Raw genomic sequence first — 17,043 nt, 5'->3', positions numbered from 1 at the left:
CCTGGAGACATTCTCAGGATTTATGTTTACTGAATTTCAATTGATTATCAAGGCTGCTAAAGGGAGGAACAGCCTCTGGCTCTGATTACCCAGTGAAGAAAGCCACTCCTAGCGCTGGCGCCGGAGCTTGGTGAATTTTCCCTGGTAGGAGCTGAGTCTGGCAGGTCTGTTTAGGTTCTTGTGACCTGCTAAATGACTCTAGTTTTCTTCCAAGGCCTGAGTTGGAGCTAGCAGCTCCGCTGAGCTTTGTTGGTATCCAAGATGGAGATCTCCAGTACTGGGGAGGGGAGGGGTGGCCTTCCCTCCTCTGCTCCCTGAGAAGGAGTGAGGATGTCAGGCTTCTACTCACGCCAAGTCTTGGTTCCTGGGTTGTCTCTGGTCTGTGAACTGCATGGTGAAGATGTCCGCTCATTGTTGGTTCTTGCTGGTGTTGAGAAGAATCCGCTCGCCCACTGCATCTGGCTCCTTTGTACCAGACTCTCTGTGATTCAGGTATGGTGGGTACAGTCACCAGCGCCACTGCTGCTGTCGCAGTGGCTGCGGCTGCTGGCAAGAGCTCAGATCTGTCTCCCTGTCTGGATTTTCCCTCTCTGGCACACTTGGTGTGATTCTCTGGATTAGGACTGTTCACTGGAACTGTAAAACTGCTTTCTATGCGAGAGCTTTTTGTGCCTCCAGAATCTCCTCTGGCCTCTTCCCGGAACTCTCTCTTTTTATCTTTTAAAATAAATTTTTTTGTTTAGTTCTAGTGACCATTTGATCCTTTTTTTCTTTCCTACTCTTTCTTTTCACGTTTTATTCTCTTTCATTCTTTGCATGATAAATTGCTGTTCTCATCCTCATATATACCTGTAGTTAATTATTTGACTTTAGCCCCATTGTGTACACACTTAATCCAGAAATTTATTACTCAGTTTAAAACTGCTTAGACTTAACTTCCGTAATAGCAGTACTACCTCTTAATACCTATATAATATTTTTAGCATTTTTATATTTAAGTTTTCCATATCTCCATTCTATCCCTCCTGTTCTCTTATTCTATCTGCGTTCTTCTCTGAATAGTATGTCTTAAAATTTGCATAATTTTTAAGTGTTGCACTTCTAAATTTTTAATGTTTGTTTTTCTGTTTTTTCTTGTCTTTTTTCTTTCTCTTTCTTCTTTTTTTCTCTCTCTACTATCATTCTATCCAAGCTATTTCCCGCTTTGATATTAGGATTTGTTTGAATTAACTCTCCCACTGCCTTTCCACATCCCTCTATGCCTATTTTTACCCACATCTCTCCCTAAACTTAATAATTTCTGTTTGCCAACTTCTTCTTTGCTGTTCGTAGCCCATTACTACTTAGTTGTTTGATGTTGAATAGATATATCTATTGAATTATATTGTATCTGCAGACTTTTGACTGTGCAACTACAGACTTTGGTTGATGCTTGCCTTAAAATAGTGTGCTAGCACAAAACTGGTTTATTTTCATCCCAAATGGGAAGAGCAATCTGGAAAAACACAAGAAAAATGGCAAGTCCAGGTATCTCGACTCCCACTAATAATAATCAGGGGACAAAAAAGATAATGAATAATCCATTGAAGAGTTCCCAAAAAGCTCTACAAATACTACTAGTAAACATGGTAGATTAAAAGATTGAAAATCTGCAAAGGACTCTCTATAAGCGTGATAGGGAGAGAGAGGAGGCAAAACAAAGGATATCATGAGTGTGAGGAAGGTACTCAAAGATTGATACAGGAATTGCGAGAGTAGCTTGAGAACACTTAAAGAGAAATAAAGGAATTGAGTGAGCAGGCTGGGATCAGTCAAAGAGAAAGTCATGAATGTCATGAGCAGGCTGAAAACACTGAAAGAGAACTACAGGAACTGTGTGAATATGAAGAAGCTAATCAAAGAGTAATAGAGGAATTGAGAGAGGGGGATGAGAATACAGAAAGATCACTGAAGGCATTCAAGGAATCCATAAATAGAGAGCTCAAACAAGTCAGGGAGGCCACAAAAGGGAATGCTGAATGGAACCTAACAGAAGGAATAGGAGTCCAAGGAAACCATAACTAATCAACTAAGTGATTTGAGAATAAATGCTGACACCAAATTAAGGAAGTAAAGAAGTCCATTCAAGATCTAAAACAAAGCTCCAACAAAGAATCTGAAGCCATCAAAGCCGACCAACTAGAAGGAAAAATAAAAAACAAAGTAGAAAGACTTGATAGTAGGTTAGACAATGCTGAAGATCGAATTTCAGGGATTGAAGTCAGCCTAGTTATTATAAAGAAAGAACATACAACCATCCAAGACAAATCCAAGAAATATAAGCTATTCAACACTTGGAAGACAACATCAGAAGGCCTAATCTGAGGCTAATGGGTGTAGAGACAGAAGTTAATGGTCTAGGAAATCTGTTTAGCAGGATCCTAGCAGAGAACTTTCTAAACATGCACAAAGATAGGTCTATTCAGATACAAGAAGCTTTTAGAACACCAAATAGACGGGACCAGGATAGGACATGCCACCGTCACATTATAATATACACACGATCAATTCAGACCAAAGAAAAGTTCCTTAAAGCTGTCAAGGAGAAAAGCTCAATCACCGATAAAGGGAAACCAATTAGAATCACCTCAGATTCCTCAGCAGAAACAATTAATGCCAGAAGAGCCTAGAATGATGTATGCCATGCCCTAAAGACAAACAACTATCAACCAAGAATACTGTACCCAGATAAACTCTCCTTCCAACCAACTAGATCACAATAAAGGCCAAGCAACCATACCCAAACTGAGAATCCAAGAACCATAGGAAGAACCAAGTTTCCACAGCCCCCAAGAAGGTGGATAAAATGGCAGCAACTCCCAAATACCTCAGTCCTATCTCTCAACATTAACGGACTTAACTCTCCAATTAAACGACATAGACTCTCTTCTTGGATTAAAAAGCAACATCCTTCTATTTGCTTCTTTCAGGAGTCACATCTTGCCCGTAAAAACAAACACATTTTCAATGTGAAAGGTTGAAACAAAATCTACCAAGCAAATGGCCCCCATAACCAGGCGGGAGTTGCAATCCTAATACCAGATAAAATAGACTTCAAATTAAAATTATTGAGAAAACATAAAGAAGGTCGCCACATACTCATTAAGGGATCTCTCCTTCAGGAGGATATTACAATTCTAAATATCTATTCGCCAAACAACGGAGCACCCAAATTTATCCAAGAAACACTACTTTCCCTCAAATCCCACATAGATCTAAAGACACAGGCCGAAATTTTCTTAATAGTGACCCAGAAGCACAACAAATCTAAGAAGGGTTGAACAAATGGGATTGCATGAAATTGCATAGCTTCTGCATGGCAAAGGACATAACTAGCAAGATCAGTAGAAAGCCCACGGATTGGGAGAAGGTCTTCACTAGCCATATAACAGACAAGGGTCTCATATCTAAAATATACCTGCAACTCAAAAAATTAAACCCCCCAACAACAAACCTTCAAAGAAAAAACTCCCCAATAAATAATTGGGCTAAAGACATAAAGAGAAACTGCTCTGAATAGGAATGAAGGATGGCCAATAGACACATGAAGAAATGCTCAACCTCCCTAGCAATAAAAGAAATGCAAATTAAAACAGCATTGAGATACCACCTCACCGCAGTTAGAATGGCTAGAATCAAGAACTCTAATAACAACAGATGTTGGATGGCATGTGGACAGAAGGGAACCTTAATGCATTGTTGGTGGGAGTATAAACTTGTACAACCACTTTGGGAAGTAGTATGGAGGTTCCTCAAAAGACTCCACATAGAGCTCCCCTATAACCCAGCAATCCCACTATGGGGCATTTAACCAAATGTTCACAAACAAAACTACAAGAAAGTTACCAACACAGCTATGTTTATTGCAGCCTTATTTACCATAGCTAAGATATGGAACCAACCCAGATGCCCCTCAGTAGATGAATGGATCAAGAAAATGTGTTATATATACACAATGGAATTCTATGCTTCCATCAGAAAGAATGACATTGCCCCATTTGTTAGGAAATGGAAAGACTTGGGAAAAATTATATTAAGAGAAGTAAGCCAAGCCCAAAGACACTTAGGTCCCATGGCTTCCCCTATTTGTAATAACTTGTTTAAGTCTGAGTCAAGCAGAAAAGGTCAGATAAGTTGATGTTAGGGAAATGAACCCTATGATATTTATTCAAATGATTTTTTTCTTTCATGCAATTGTTTCTAACACATTTATAAGATGATTTCTTTGTTGCTTTACATGTGCCTCCACCACTGTATAACCCCTGCTTTCACTGTATTTGATGTTATCATTTGTGGAGGGGAAGGGAAAAAACAAATCGTTTAAATAGGTGGACCCATTGCAACGAGACACACAAGTCATTATGTCAAAAACGAACTTTACAACTTTGGTGGGGGGGATGAGGGTTGGGTGGTGGGACAGGGGGAGAATGGGAGGGGAAGGCGAAACAAAGGAGGAGGCTACAATGCTTTATCAGAAATGTATTCATTGTCTTGCCCATGTAATTGTAACCCCTCTGTACAGTATTTTCACAATAAAAAAGTGGTCTAATTTGGAAAATGTTCCATGTAATGGTGAGAAAAAATGTATTCTGATGCTGCTGGGTGAAATATTCAGTAGTTTTCTGTTAAATCTAGCTGATCTAGGCAGTTCTTTTGATCCGCAGTTTCTCTGTTGAGTTTTTTCGAGTTGATCTATGTATTGTGGATAGTGGTCTTTTAAAGTCCCCAACAATTCTTATCTTTGGATCTATTTGAGATTTTGGGGAAAGTAGTATCTGTTGGATAAATTTCGGTGATCCATTGTTTGGCGAATAGTATTTATTATTGCAATATCCTCCTGAAAGAAATATCTCTTAATTCGTATGTAGTGAACTTCTTTATCTCTTCTCACTAATTTTAATTTGAAGTCTATTTTATCTGATGTTATGATTGCAATTCCTGTCTGTTTATGCTGGCCATTTGCTTGGTAGATTTTGTTCCAGACTTTCATGTTCAAAGTGTATTTGTTTTTATGAGCCAGGTGTGATTCCTGAAGGCAGCAGATAGAAGGATGTTGCTTTTTAATCCAACTAGACAGTGTATGTCGCTTAATTGGAGAGTTAAATCCGTTAATATTGAGAGAAAGGACTGAGAAGTGTTTGGTAGTTTCTGCCATTTTATCCGCCTTCTTGGGGGCTGCCTCAACTTGGTTCTTCCTATGGTTTTTGGATTCTCAGTTTGGGTGCCATTTCTTTGTCTTTATTGTGATCTTGTCCGTTCTGTCTGTGTAGGACATCTTTAAGTATCTTTTGTAGGACCGGTTTGGTGGAGATATTTTTTTTTTTCAGTTTTTCTTTTCTATGGAAGATTTTTATTTCACCTTCGGTTATGAAGGAGAATTTAGCTGTTTACAGTATTCTTGGTTCATACTTTGTCTTTAGGTCATGGCATGCATCATTCCAGGCCCTTCCTGCTTTAATTTACTCTGAAGAAAAAAATGAAGTTATTCTAATTGTTTTCCCTTCATAGATGAGTGATCTTTTCTCATTGACAGCTTTAAGGATCTTTTCCTTGGTCTGAATTGATCTTGTGCATATTATAATGTGACGGTGGGATGTCCTGCTCTCGTCTGTTCTATTTGGGGCTCTAAACGTTTCCTGTATCTGAATAGGCCTATCCTTTTGCATGTTTGGGAATTTCTCTGCTAGGATCCTGTTAAACAAATTTCCTAGACCATTATCTTCTGTTTCTAGGTGCTACTCTACACCCATTATTCTCAGATTAGGCCTTCTGATGGTGTCTTCCAATTGCTGAATATATCTATCATATTTCTGGATTTGTCATGGATAGTTGTACATTGTTTCTGTATAATATCTAGGCTGTCTTCATTTACCGAGATTCGATCTTCTGCATGGTCTAACCTACTGTCAAGATTTTCTTCTTTGTTTTTTATTCATTTTCCTTCTAATTGTTTGGTTTTGATTACTTCAAATTCTTTGTTGGAGCTTTGTTTTAGATCTTGAATGGACTTCTTTACTTCCTTAATTTGGTGTTCAGTTCTTATTCTCAAATCACTTAGTTGTTTGGTTATGGTTTCCTTATACTCCCATTCCTTCTGTTGGGTTCCATTCAGCATTCCCTTTGTGGTCTCCCTGAATTCTTTCAACTGTCTGTTTATGGATTCCATAAATGCCTCTATTGAACTTTGTTTATTCTCGTCCCTCCCTTGCAATTCCAGTGTTACTCTTTGATTAGCTTCCTCATTTTCATGCAATTCCTGTAGTTCTCTTTGACTGTTCTCAGCTTGTTCACGCAATTCCTGACATTCTTTTTGTCTGTTTTCAGCCTGCTCATGCAATTCCTATAATTCTATGATGGTTCTCAGCCTGCTCACACAATTCCTTTATTTCTCTTTGAGTGTTCTCAACCTATTCATGCATTTCTGTATCAATCTTTGAGTAGCTTCCTCATGCTCATGAGATTACTGCATTGATCTTTGGTTTGCTTCCTCTCTCTCCCTATCATGTTCACACTGAGTCCTTTGCAGGTTTTCTATCTGTTCATTCACCATGTTTCCAAGTAATATTTATTGAGCTTTTGGGGAACTCTCCTCTGGAATACTGGTTATCATGAGTGGGAGTTGAGATACCAGGACTTTCATTTTTCTTGTGTTTTTCTGGCTTGTTCTGCCCATTTGATATGAAAGTTTTCTGCTAGAATACTTTTTGAAGCCATGCATCAACCAAAGTCCTGCAGTTGCACAGGCAAAAGGACACAGATACAATCTACTTCAACAGATACAATCTATTCAACATCAAACAACTATGGATTAATGGGCTAACAACAGCAAGGACGAATTTGGCAAACCAGAAATTATTATATTTAGGGACAAATGTGAGGAAAAATAGGATTAGAAGAATGTAGAGAGGTAAAATGAGAGTGAATTTAACCAAGTTCTAATCTCAAAGAGGGAAATGGATTGGACAGAATAGTAGGAGAGAGAAAAAAGGACAAGAAAAAATGGGAAAAACAAATATTTAAGTTTAATAAATGAATCTTAAAAATTATCTAAGTTTAAGGTGATATTGAGAGAAGAAAAAGATACGATGAGAGGAGGGGAGGGATAGAAAGGAGACATGAAAAACTAAAAAATAAAAAAATCCCAAAAATTATATAGGCCTAAAGAGATAATACTGCTATTACAGAATTTAAGGCTAAGAAGTTTTGCTTTGAGTAATAAAATTCTTGATTAATGTGTATACAATGGGGGTAAGGTCTAATATTTGACAATGGGCATATATCTGAAGATGAGCAGAACAGCAAATAAGTCACACACAAAAACAAGGAAACAGAAGAAAAATGAAAAGAATGAAAAAGAAAAAAAAAGATAAAAGGACCAAAAGGTCAGTAGAGATTTAAACAAAGCACACTCACACACACATACACCTAACATAAAAATTAGGAGGGGAGAAAAAAATTAATAGAAAACAATTTTTTTAAAAAACTAGAAATTAAAAAAGGTACCAAAAAGAGTTCTTTTTTTTTGCGGGGGTGGAGGGGAAGTAGATGTGAAGATCCTGTATCTCCCTGTGTCTGTAACCAGTCTCTTGGTGGAGTCTTTAGTCTGCTTGTGGTGTTTGGTTTGCCTGTGGCTTGATTGGTTTCTTAAGTCAATTTGTTGGAGCAGGCAGAAAAATGATCAGGATTTTGTGATCCTCCTCCCAGTATAGTTCAATGAGAGGGAGATCTGCTTTGAGTTTCACAAGAGGGAGATGGCTGTTTCCTCTAATTTGAAGATGCTGTGATGAGGCTATGTTCTGGGTAGAATTGAGGCCTTTCAGCAAATTGCAGCTTTTCCCTGAGGGGTAACTTCTGAGACACTCACAGAGCCCAGCCTAGAGCCATTCTCAGGGTTTATGTTTACTGAATTTCACTTGATTGTCTAGGCTGCTGTAGGGAGGGGCAGCCTGTGGCTCTGTTTACCCAGTGAAGAAAGTCACTCCTCTCGGGGCAGAGCTTTGTCTGCCTGGGCTGGGTGACTTTTCCCAGGGAGGAGCTGAGCCTGGCAGGTCAGGTCAGGTGCCTGAGACCTCCTAAATGACTCTTTTGTTTTTTTTCCAAGGCCTGAGTTGGAGCTTGCTGCTCAACTGGGCCTTTTCAATATCAAATATGGAGGTCTCCGGGGGTGAGGATGGTAAGGGTGGCCTTCCCTCCTCTGTTCCCTAAGAAGGAGTGAGTATGCCAGGATTCTACTCACGCTGGAGTCTTGGTTCCTGGGTTGTCTCTGGTCTGTGATAAGCAGGATGAAGATATCTGCTACTTATCAGTTCTTTCTGGTTTTAAGTAGAATCCGGTCACCTGCTGTGTCTGGCACCATTGTCCCAGACTCTGTGTTGTTCTTTTGGCGGCTAGGCTGCTGCCGTTGCCGCCACCACCACACCTGCAGCTAATGGCAAGTGCTCAGATCTGTCTCCTTGCCTGGATTTTCCCTCTCTGGCCAAACTGTACTGTGATGGCACACTTGGTCATTCTCTGACCTAGGACTCTTCAGTGGAACACTACAACTATTTTCTATGTGAGAGCTTGTTTAGCCTCTAGCTTCTCCTCCACCATCCTCCCCTAAAGTAATCTGTTGTTGCTTTTTAAAAAACTGGTGACAGTTTCTCATGCCTGTAATCATAATAACTCAGGTGGCTGAGATCTGATAATCGAGGATTAATAACAGCCTGGGTAAGAAGGTCTGTGAGACTATTATCTCATTAACTGGTTACCAAGAAACTAAAAGGGCCCTGTGGGCCAAACTAGTAGAGTGATAGCCTTGAGCACAAGAGAATAGAGATTTCAATCAGGCCCTCAGTTCAAGCTTCTCATATTAAAAAATGTTAAAAACAATTTGCCATCATTTGTAATTTCAGCATCCTCAACTAGTGGTTTATTTAAAGCCAATTTGCATCTCAGTTTGCACGTATTTGGGTGGGGGAACTAAACTTATATAACATTTAAAAGAAAATAAATGAGCACAAGGGTACAGGTGGCTCACGCCTGTAATCCTACCTTCTCAGGAGGCTGAGAAATGAGGATGTTGGTTCAAAGCCAGTCTTGGGCAGAAAAGTTCCCATGAGACTGCTATTTCCAATTAACCACTAAAAACAAGAAATGGCACTATGGTTTAATCTTGTATGGCAGAGTGCTAAACTTGAGCAAAGAAGCTCTGGGACAGCACCCATGCCCTGTATTCAAGCCTATGTCTGAAGGAAAAAATAAAGATTTCAGGGCTGGGAAGGTGGCTAAGTGGTAGAGTGCTTGCCTTGCATGTATGAGCCTTTGGGTTCGATTTCTCAGTATCACATAAGCAGAAAAGCCAGAAGTGGCACTGTGGTTCAAGTGGTAAAGTGATATCCTTGAGGTGAAGAGCTGAGGGACAGTGCCCAGGCCCAGAGTTCAGGACCCATCATGGACAAAAAACAAACAAAAAAAAGAGTTCAAACAAACGATGTGCACAATAGACTATACACTAAAGATGAAAGATTAAATTAATACATTAATAATTAAAATGATGAACATTGTTCCAATTTTGTAGGTGGTGAATGTAGCAGAAAAAGTGATAAGATATAATGATTCATTTCTAACAACTCCATTTTTCAAACTCATTTACTACTTTTAAACTAAAGAGGCACGTAAGTATCACTTTACAGAAAAACAAAACTGTACATGTATTTTAGCCTGAATTCCACATTTTATAATTTGCCTTTTAGTGAACAATCTATCTTTTCATATAAAATACTTGTGATACCTTTAATACTTCACATCTTTCCAGTATTTGGTTATATCAAAATTCCTCCCTTCCTTCTTTTCTTCCTTCCATTCCTTCATATTCTTTCCTTCTTTCAATCTTAGCAATTAAACTCAGGGCTTCATGAATTTTAGGTAGGTGCTCTACAAAGTGAGCCATACACCTGCTCTTTTCGCTTTAGTCACTTTTGTTTTTGTTGGTCATGTGGTTTGAACTCTGCACCTGTACACTGTCCCTGCACTCTTCAGCTCAAGGCGAGTGCTCTACTGTTTCAGCCACAGTGCCACTTCTAGTTTTCTAGTGGATTATTGAGATAGGAGTCTCACACACTTTCCTGCCTAGAGTTGCTTTGAACTGGGATCTTCAGATCTCAGCCTCCTGAGTAGCTAAGATTACAGGCATGAGCCACCTGTGCTCGGCGCTGCTGTAGCCATTTTTATGACAGGGTTTTCTGTTTATGACCAGGCCAGCATGGATCACAATCCCTCGATGACAGGGAGGGTTGTGTGTAGCAACTCAGACACAGTGGGGAAACAACTTTCTCTGGCCATCACAGGGAGAATTTTGGAGGGTTGCATTAGAAATTTCTAGAAGTGGGTTGTGAGGAGAATTCTGCTTCCAGGAGCCTCTTCCCACTTCCCAGCATTCTAGTCCTGCCACAAAGGGTCTATGGTAGAAGGCTCAGGATGGAGAGGGCAGACTCTCATTTTCCTTGTCACCAATCTGCCCACAGCATCAATTGTTCCATCTTAACTATTTGGATGGACTTCTACCCTGATGATTTTTATGAGCACAAGAAACTTGACATCCTGAAAAAACTTACACAGTATGACAAGCTCAACATGCCCTCTTCAGACTTGCTGTTCTGCTTACATATTCTTCTGGACCAGCTGGAGCAATGCATGACCCGTGAGACCAAGGAAAAGAGTAAATAGTCCTTGTTTAGATGCCTTAGAGCTTTTGAGTAGGGATGGAACCTAGGTCTCAAGGGATGGGCCTGCTTTGCCAAGAGCCCTTTGTACTACCCAGCTTGGCAAAATGTTCTTTTATGGATGTTCTATGCTGGGTAATGTCTGTTCCCTTTTTAAAAGAACTTGGACATAACCACTCATTAGAAACACCCTACCTTCTCATCAGTGTTCAGCCCAAACTCAAGTTCTACAGCTTCTCCTACTAAATCCTTATAGAAGTTTAGTCACACTTTAACTTCTAGAGTCTACTCTAAGACTCCTGTACCTATTTACATTCTTATGTTTGTGTCACTGTAGAGAACTTCCTGCTGAACTCCAGATAAAGAACCCATCAGTGATGTCGCCTATGATGACTGATGGAGATTGGAAGCCAAAACTGGACTCCAGAAAGCATGTGAACATAGAGGCTTTTTTCAATGTGTAGAAAGGCCCAACTAGGTTTTGAGTCCTGTGGACATCCCACTGGTTCTGAACTCCACATGTGATATAGGTGTACCTGCACATACCACCAAGGAAGAAGATGATCCAGAATGTCTTCCATTGATGTTCACAATTCACCTAGATCACATCCAAACCAGTAAAAAATGTTTTGGTCCTGGAGTGCAGGGTAAATATGTGCTAATGGAAAATGACCCCAGTCTATGTTCAAGAAAACCAGTAAGTTAGGGTCAAAGTCTAGATTCAGTTGAGGAAAGGGAATCTGTCCTCACAGAATATCCAGACCAATCTGTCCTTCTGCTGGGGATCCAATTTCCAATTGAGAAATAAGATCTGTCCCTCCCTAGACTCGGGAAGAAAATACTGCCTTTAATGAGGAAGTAGATCCTTTTGAGGACTCTGAGGCAGAATTTGTGTCTGAAGCCAACTTAGAAGACAATCCAGATTTAGAGATTGCTTCCCCCCTTCTTTAGAAAATCGTTATATTTCTTTTTGGTCCTGATTGTTGTAAAATGATCATTCTAGTTATTTTTCTAACGTTATTAAAATGTCAGTGTTTATGTTATATTATATAATTCATGAGCCTTAAATGTGGTTTTTTTTCAACCTACAATGTAAAGCACCATGCACATGTGTTCTGTGTGTGGGAAAACAGAGTGACAGTGGGATGATCAAGAGAGCCTACTGGATATAAAGGGAATGGTTAAATGCACAGGGAGTTGCAAGGAAGCCAGGCCATGCCTGCATGGGGTGATAAGGTGGCTACAAAAGATCTAGGACATACCAGATCAGATGACCTAGAAAGCTGTTCTGTCAATTGGGACAAATGCTACAATACTTATAGTGGTATGTGGGACTTTCTTCCAACAGTGAGTTCAATTCTATATACATATTCATTGCTCTTTGGGAAATATTGAAGAAAAATTTGGCTCCATTAACATAAAAATTCTACTTAGGGCTGAATATATTTGACAAAATACATAAGAAATATCGACACTGGAAAGTATAAGCCATCATCAATAGAAGAAAGAAGGCTTATATAGATCGACAAACACAAAATCAAGAAGCAATTAAATCAGTTATATGGAAATACATGTTATATTCATTACATTTTGTACAGTATATTATATGATATATAAGATCAAATATGATTTTTCATACTACAAGGGCTTTTAACTTTTTCAATCTTAAGTATTTTTTCACATAATATTAGTGTAAAATATTATTGGGGAAAGTGGTAATATAACTTTGATTATAATTATATGAATATATATTTTTGTGTTTCTAGATATAACACTGATTATAAATAGATGGATAAATATAAACATATATTTGTATATCTGTCTATGAGGTGAATATAATGAAACAGGCTACACGATGTATAAAAAGGCAGTTATGAGTTAGTATATGAGACTCAGGCCTGTAATCCTAGTGATGTGGGAAGCTGGGTTCTGAGTTTTAGTTTCTCTTACCCCCATGCCACTAGATTTTCAGAGAAGACCTGGTCCCTCGAGTGTAGCCAAGCGACACGTATGCAGTAGGATCACACTCTGTGACCCCAGAGGAAAGTCAGTAGAAATCAGGACAAGCCTCTTATGCTATGACAGTCTACTCAGTTCCTGTGACAAGATGGCCATCTGTAGAACATCAGATGGAAAGTTGGCATTCCCTCCCAAAATGTTTTTGACTATCCTGAATTAAACCTTATTTCCCTTCCCAAGCTGCAAACACATAGAAATATGCCAAGGACTCAAGAGAGATGGACAAAGACTTACAAATACATAAAATTATATACTTTTTTGGGGGTCCGGTTGTCAGCTTGAACTCTGGGCCTGGGTGCTATCCATCAGCTCTTCAGCTCAAGGCTAGCGCTCTACCACTTGAGCCACAGGGCCACTTCCAGCTTATTTTCGTTTTGCTTATGTGGTTCTGAGGAATCGAACTCAGAGCCTCATGCATGCAAGGCAAGCACTCTACCACTAAGGCACCTTCCTAGCCCCAAAATTATATACTTTGTTTCAGTAATTCAATGACAAATCATCAAAGGCATATCTTGAATTTTCTTTTTTTAATGGAAATGGGAACATACACTGAGTGCATTAGGGAGTAGGTGATAGTTAGGATGCTGAGTTGTGGAATGGACTCCTGGGCATGGGAGACACTTGCCTTGGAGAACTTGTGTGGAGATGCGTCTCTGCACACAGTTTCACAAAACAATGCCCATAACTTGTATGATGTCATAGCCATCTTTCCATAGCAGCAAATAGGTGTCAGGCACTGATCTTGCTCTGAGGTGGACTCAGCAACACAGAAAGGCACAAAGAATGAGAGGGAATGACTGCTAGCCACCAGACATCAGCTTCAAGTGCTGTCTTGACCAGAAGCTAAGATAAATTGAGCTGGAGAAGGCTGATCCCTATGCAAGGCTCCTGAGCACTAAGGACCAGGCACTATTATAGGTGTTGGAGAAACAAGTGAATGTGGCTCTCTCCTCATCAATTTCATGCTGAAAAGAAAACCAGAAATCATAATGATAATTTTTATAAATCAGAGACATGACATTGGTAGTTTTGTGGCAACAACTTCACAGCAGTTATGTGAGGAGATATTCCTGAAGAGGAGATAGTTAACCTGAGAGCCATCATCCATGCAATTAACTAGAAGCAGGTATTCCAGGCAGTAAGAGCAGCAAGTACATCCCTCATTTATAGGAAAGGATGTAACTTGCTTCAGAAAAGGAAAACATCACTGATGTGCTTGCTTGTGAAGTAAGAATAAAAAGGTACAATGAAGAAAAAAAATCAGACATGAAGATCTGAATAAATTATATAGATATTGGATGCTGCGAGTTACAAGAAGAAAAATTCTGATGTTATTCTAAATCTGACATAACCCACTGGAACCAAAATGCTCACATAGTACCTAGACACATCTGATTCACCTAGAGAACACTTTTAAAATGTGATTCTAGCCAGGTTCTGGTGGCTCACAACTGGAATGCGAGCTACTCGGGAGGCTGATACCTGAGGATCACGTTTGAAGCAAGCCCAAAGAGGAAATTTGGAAAGACTCATCTCCAATTAACCACCAAAATTATGGACTTGAAGCTGTGGTTCAACTGGTAGAGCACTAGCCTTGAGAAAAAATTAAAGGACAGCACCCAGGCTCTAGGTTCAAATCCCTGGACTTCACAAAACAAAAAGTCAACAAATAAAATTTGGTGCTCAGTCGATCATCACTTAGCATTCTACTTCAATGTATTTAGTATGAGCCTAGGAAGTTACATCTTTAGCAAATGCTCTCCCCTCATATTCTGCTTCATTACCAGTATTCAAACCCCTGGCATTACCAAAGTCTCCTCCCAGTTAACATAGCAGTCTACCACTGGGAATTAATAGATATATTTTTATTAATCATAATCTATCCACACACATCAAATGAGTAGTAGCCACATTCCACTATTCTGAATGTTTTTTCTCCCCCTTTGAGTTAATAAACCTTACCATTAAAAACTATAGAATACTTATTAAATTAAGTCAACAGTCATCATTCTTCCACCCAATCTTGTAACCTAATTTGTGTGTTTTTTTTTTTTTGTTTCTTTGATGTTGGTGCCCTGTATCTTGTATGTACATTTCTCTAGCTTTGGGAGGTGAAGGGAAAAAACCAAATGCTTAACTAGGGATACAGTTTGACCCATTTTAACAATGAGATCAAGACACTATGTTCAAAAACGAACTTTACAATTTAGGCAGGGAGTGGGAAGGAGGGATGGAAAGGAGTAGTTATGGAGGTGGAAGGGTGGGATGGTAGGGGAAAAACAAAGGAGGAAGTATCAATGCTTGAGAGGAAATGAACTCATTACCTACCTTATGTAACTGCAATCCCTTTGTACATTATTTTTACAAAAAAAAAAACGTATTAAAAAAGATGAAAAGACCCAGAAATAAAACTACATACTTACAATCATCTGATATTCGACAAAAGAGTGAAAGATGTAATGTGGAAAAAACATAACCTTGCCGGGTGACTGTGGCTCATGCCTTTAATCTAGCTAATCAGAAGGCTGAGATCTGAGAATGGTTGTTGAAAGCCAGCAGGGCCAGGGAAGTCGATGAGACTCTTAGCTCCAATAAACCACAAGAAAATGGGAAGTGGAACTGTTGTTCAAGTACTAGCCTGGAGATGAAATGCTGAGGGGTAGCTCCGAGGCCGAGAGTTCAAGCCCCACGACCGACACACACAGACACAGACACAGACACACAGACACACAGAAACACAGACACACACACACACACACACACACACACACACACACACACACACACCACACATACACAGACATCATAGCCTCTTCAACTATTGGTGTTGGGAAAACTGGACATCAATAGGCAGAAAACTGGAAGTGGATCTCTGTTTGCACTAACATCAACTCAAAATGGATTAACTACATTAAAATCAGCCAAACTACTATAAGACAGAAAAAGGGTGACATTAGAACTTATAGGTACTGAGGTGGAAGCTGGGCAGCTGCACGCCGAGCACCGGTAGTTGCGCTCCAGATCCTACAATCTCACACTGCGTGCCTTGACCCAGTAACTGCTTACTCCAGTTGGCCCCTGCAATGGGCGCCATGCTTCCGGCGGCGCCCGGCGCTCAGGGCAGCTCTACTCACCGCCCTGGCCCTGCTCCTCAGGCCACCGGTGACGAGGGTCCCATCTTGCAATGCGAGCACTGTGATGGGATCGCGCTGGCCCAGTGCAAGCCTCTGCCTGCAGTGCCTGCGTGTGCCGAGCTGGTGCGCGAGCCAGGCTGTGGCAGCTGCCTGACATGTGCTCTGCGGGAGGGCCAGCCGTGAGGTGTCTACACAGAACTCTACAGCTAGGGGCTCAGCTGCCAGCTGCCACCAACCGAGCCACGCCCACTGCAGGCGCTGCTGGATGGCCGCGGGTTCTGCGCCAATGCCAGCGTCCTGGCCGGCTGAGCGCCTACCTGCTGCTGGCGCCCTCTGCCTCAGGAAATGCTAGTGAGTCAGAGGAGGACCTAGGCATGGGGAGCTTGGAGAGCCATGCCCCTCCCAGCACACATAGGGTGCCTGAATCCAAGTTCCATTCCATTCACGCGAAGCTGGACACCATCAAGAAAGGTCACACAAAGGACAGCCAGCACTACAAAGTCGACTATGAGTCCCAGAGCACGGACACCCAGACCTTCTCCTCGGAGTCCAAACTGGAGATAGAATACGGTCCCTTCCTTAGAGAGATGCAAGACACCCTGAATCACCTGAAGTTCCCCAATGTGCTGAGTCCCAGGGGTGTGCACATCCCCAACTGCGACAAGAAAGGATTTTATAAGAAGAAGCAGTGTCTCCCCTCCAAAGGCAGAAAGCGGGGCTTCTGTTGGTGCGTGGACAAGTATGGTCAGCCCCTCCCAGGCTTCGACAGCAAGGGCACGGACGACTTGCACTGCTTCGGCATGCATAGCCAGTAAACCCCACTGCATCAGTTAAATTGGAGCTCCAATACGCCTTACTTTACACAAAAGACTGCCACGGACAGAACAGTACCTGCCTACAGCCTCCATTTACATTACTTTTTGTGATGACCTGGTTTTTTGTGTGTTTTTTAAAGAAAACCAAAGTTTAGACAGAGATTTTAGAAATGTCTATTGTTCCTTTAAATGGTAAACTTGAGCATCTTTCCACTTTTCAGTAGTCAGAAAAGAAAATTAATTTCTCTGTTGCTTTCTGTACTGATACTCCTGCCCAAAGCAGCGGACTTGATCCCCTTCTAGAAACCTCTCCACATCTGCCCATTGGAACAG

At 40.6% G+C, this 17,043-nt stretch overlaps 1 pseudogene; it reads left to right on the top strand.

Annotated features, from left to right (window-relative positions):
* The first annotated feature begins 8,187 nt into the window (after positions 1 to 8,187).
* On the top strand, positions 8,188 to 16,741 carry LOC122124918 (annotated as a pseudogene).
* Positions 16,742 to 17,043: the final 302 nt, after the last annotated feature.

The sequence above is a fragment of the Dipodomys spectabilis genome, unplaced genomic scaffold (genome assembly GCF_019054845.1).
Source record: "Dipodomys spectabilis isolate Male_0828 unplaced genomic scaffold, ASM1905484v1 ptg000254l, whole genome shotgun sequence".
NCBI classification, from domain to species: domain Eukaryota; kingdom Metazoa; phylum Chordata; class Mammalia; order Rodentia; family Heteromyidae; genus Dipodomys; species Dipodomys spectabilis.
The sequence above is the reverse complement of the archived record's forward strand: the minus strand, read 5'-3'. Positions and strand labels throughout refer to the sequence as shown.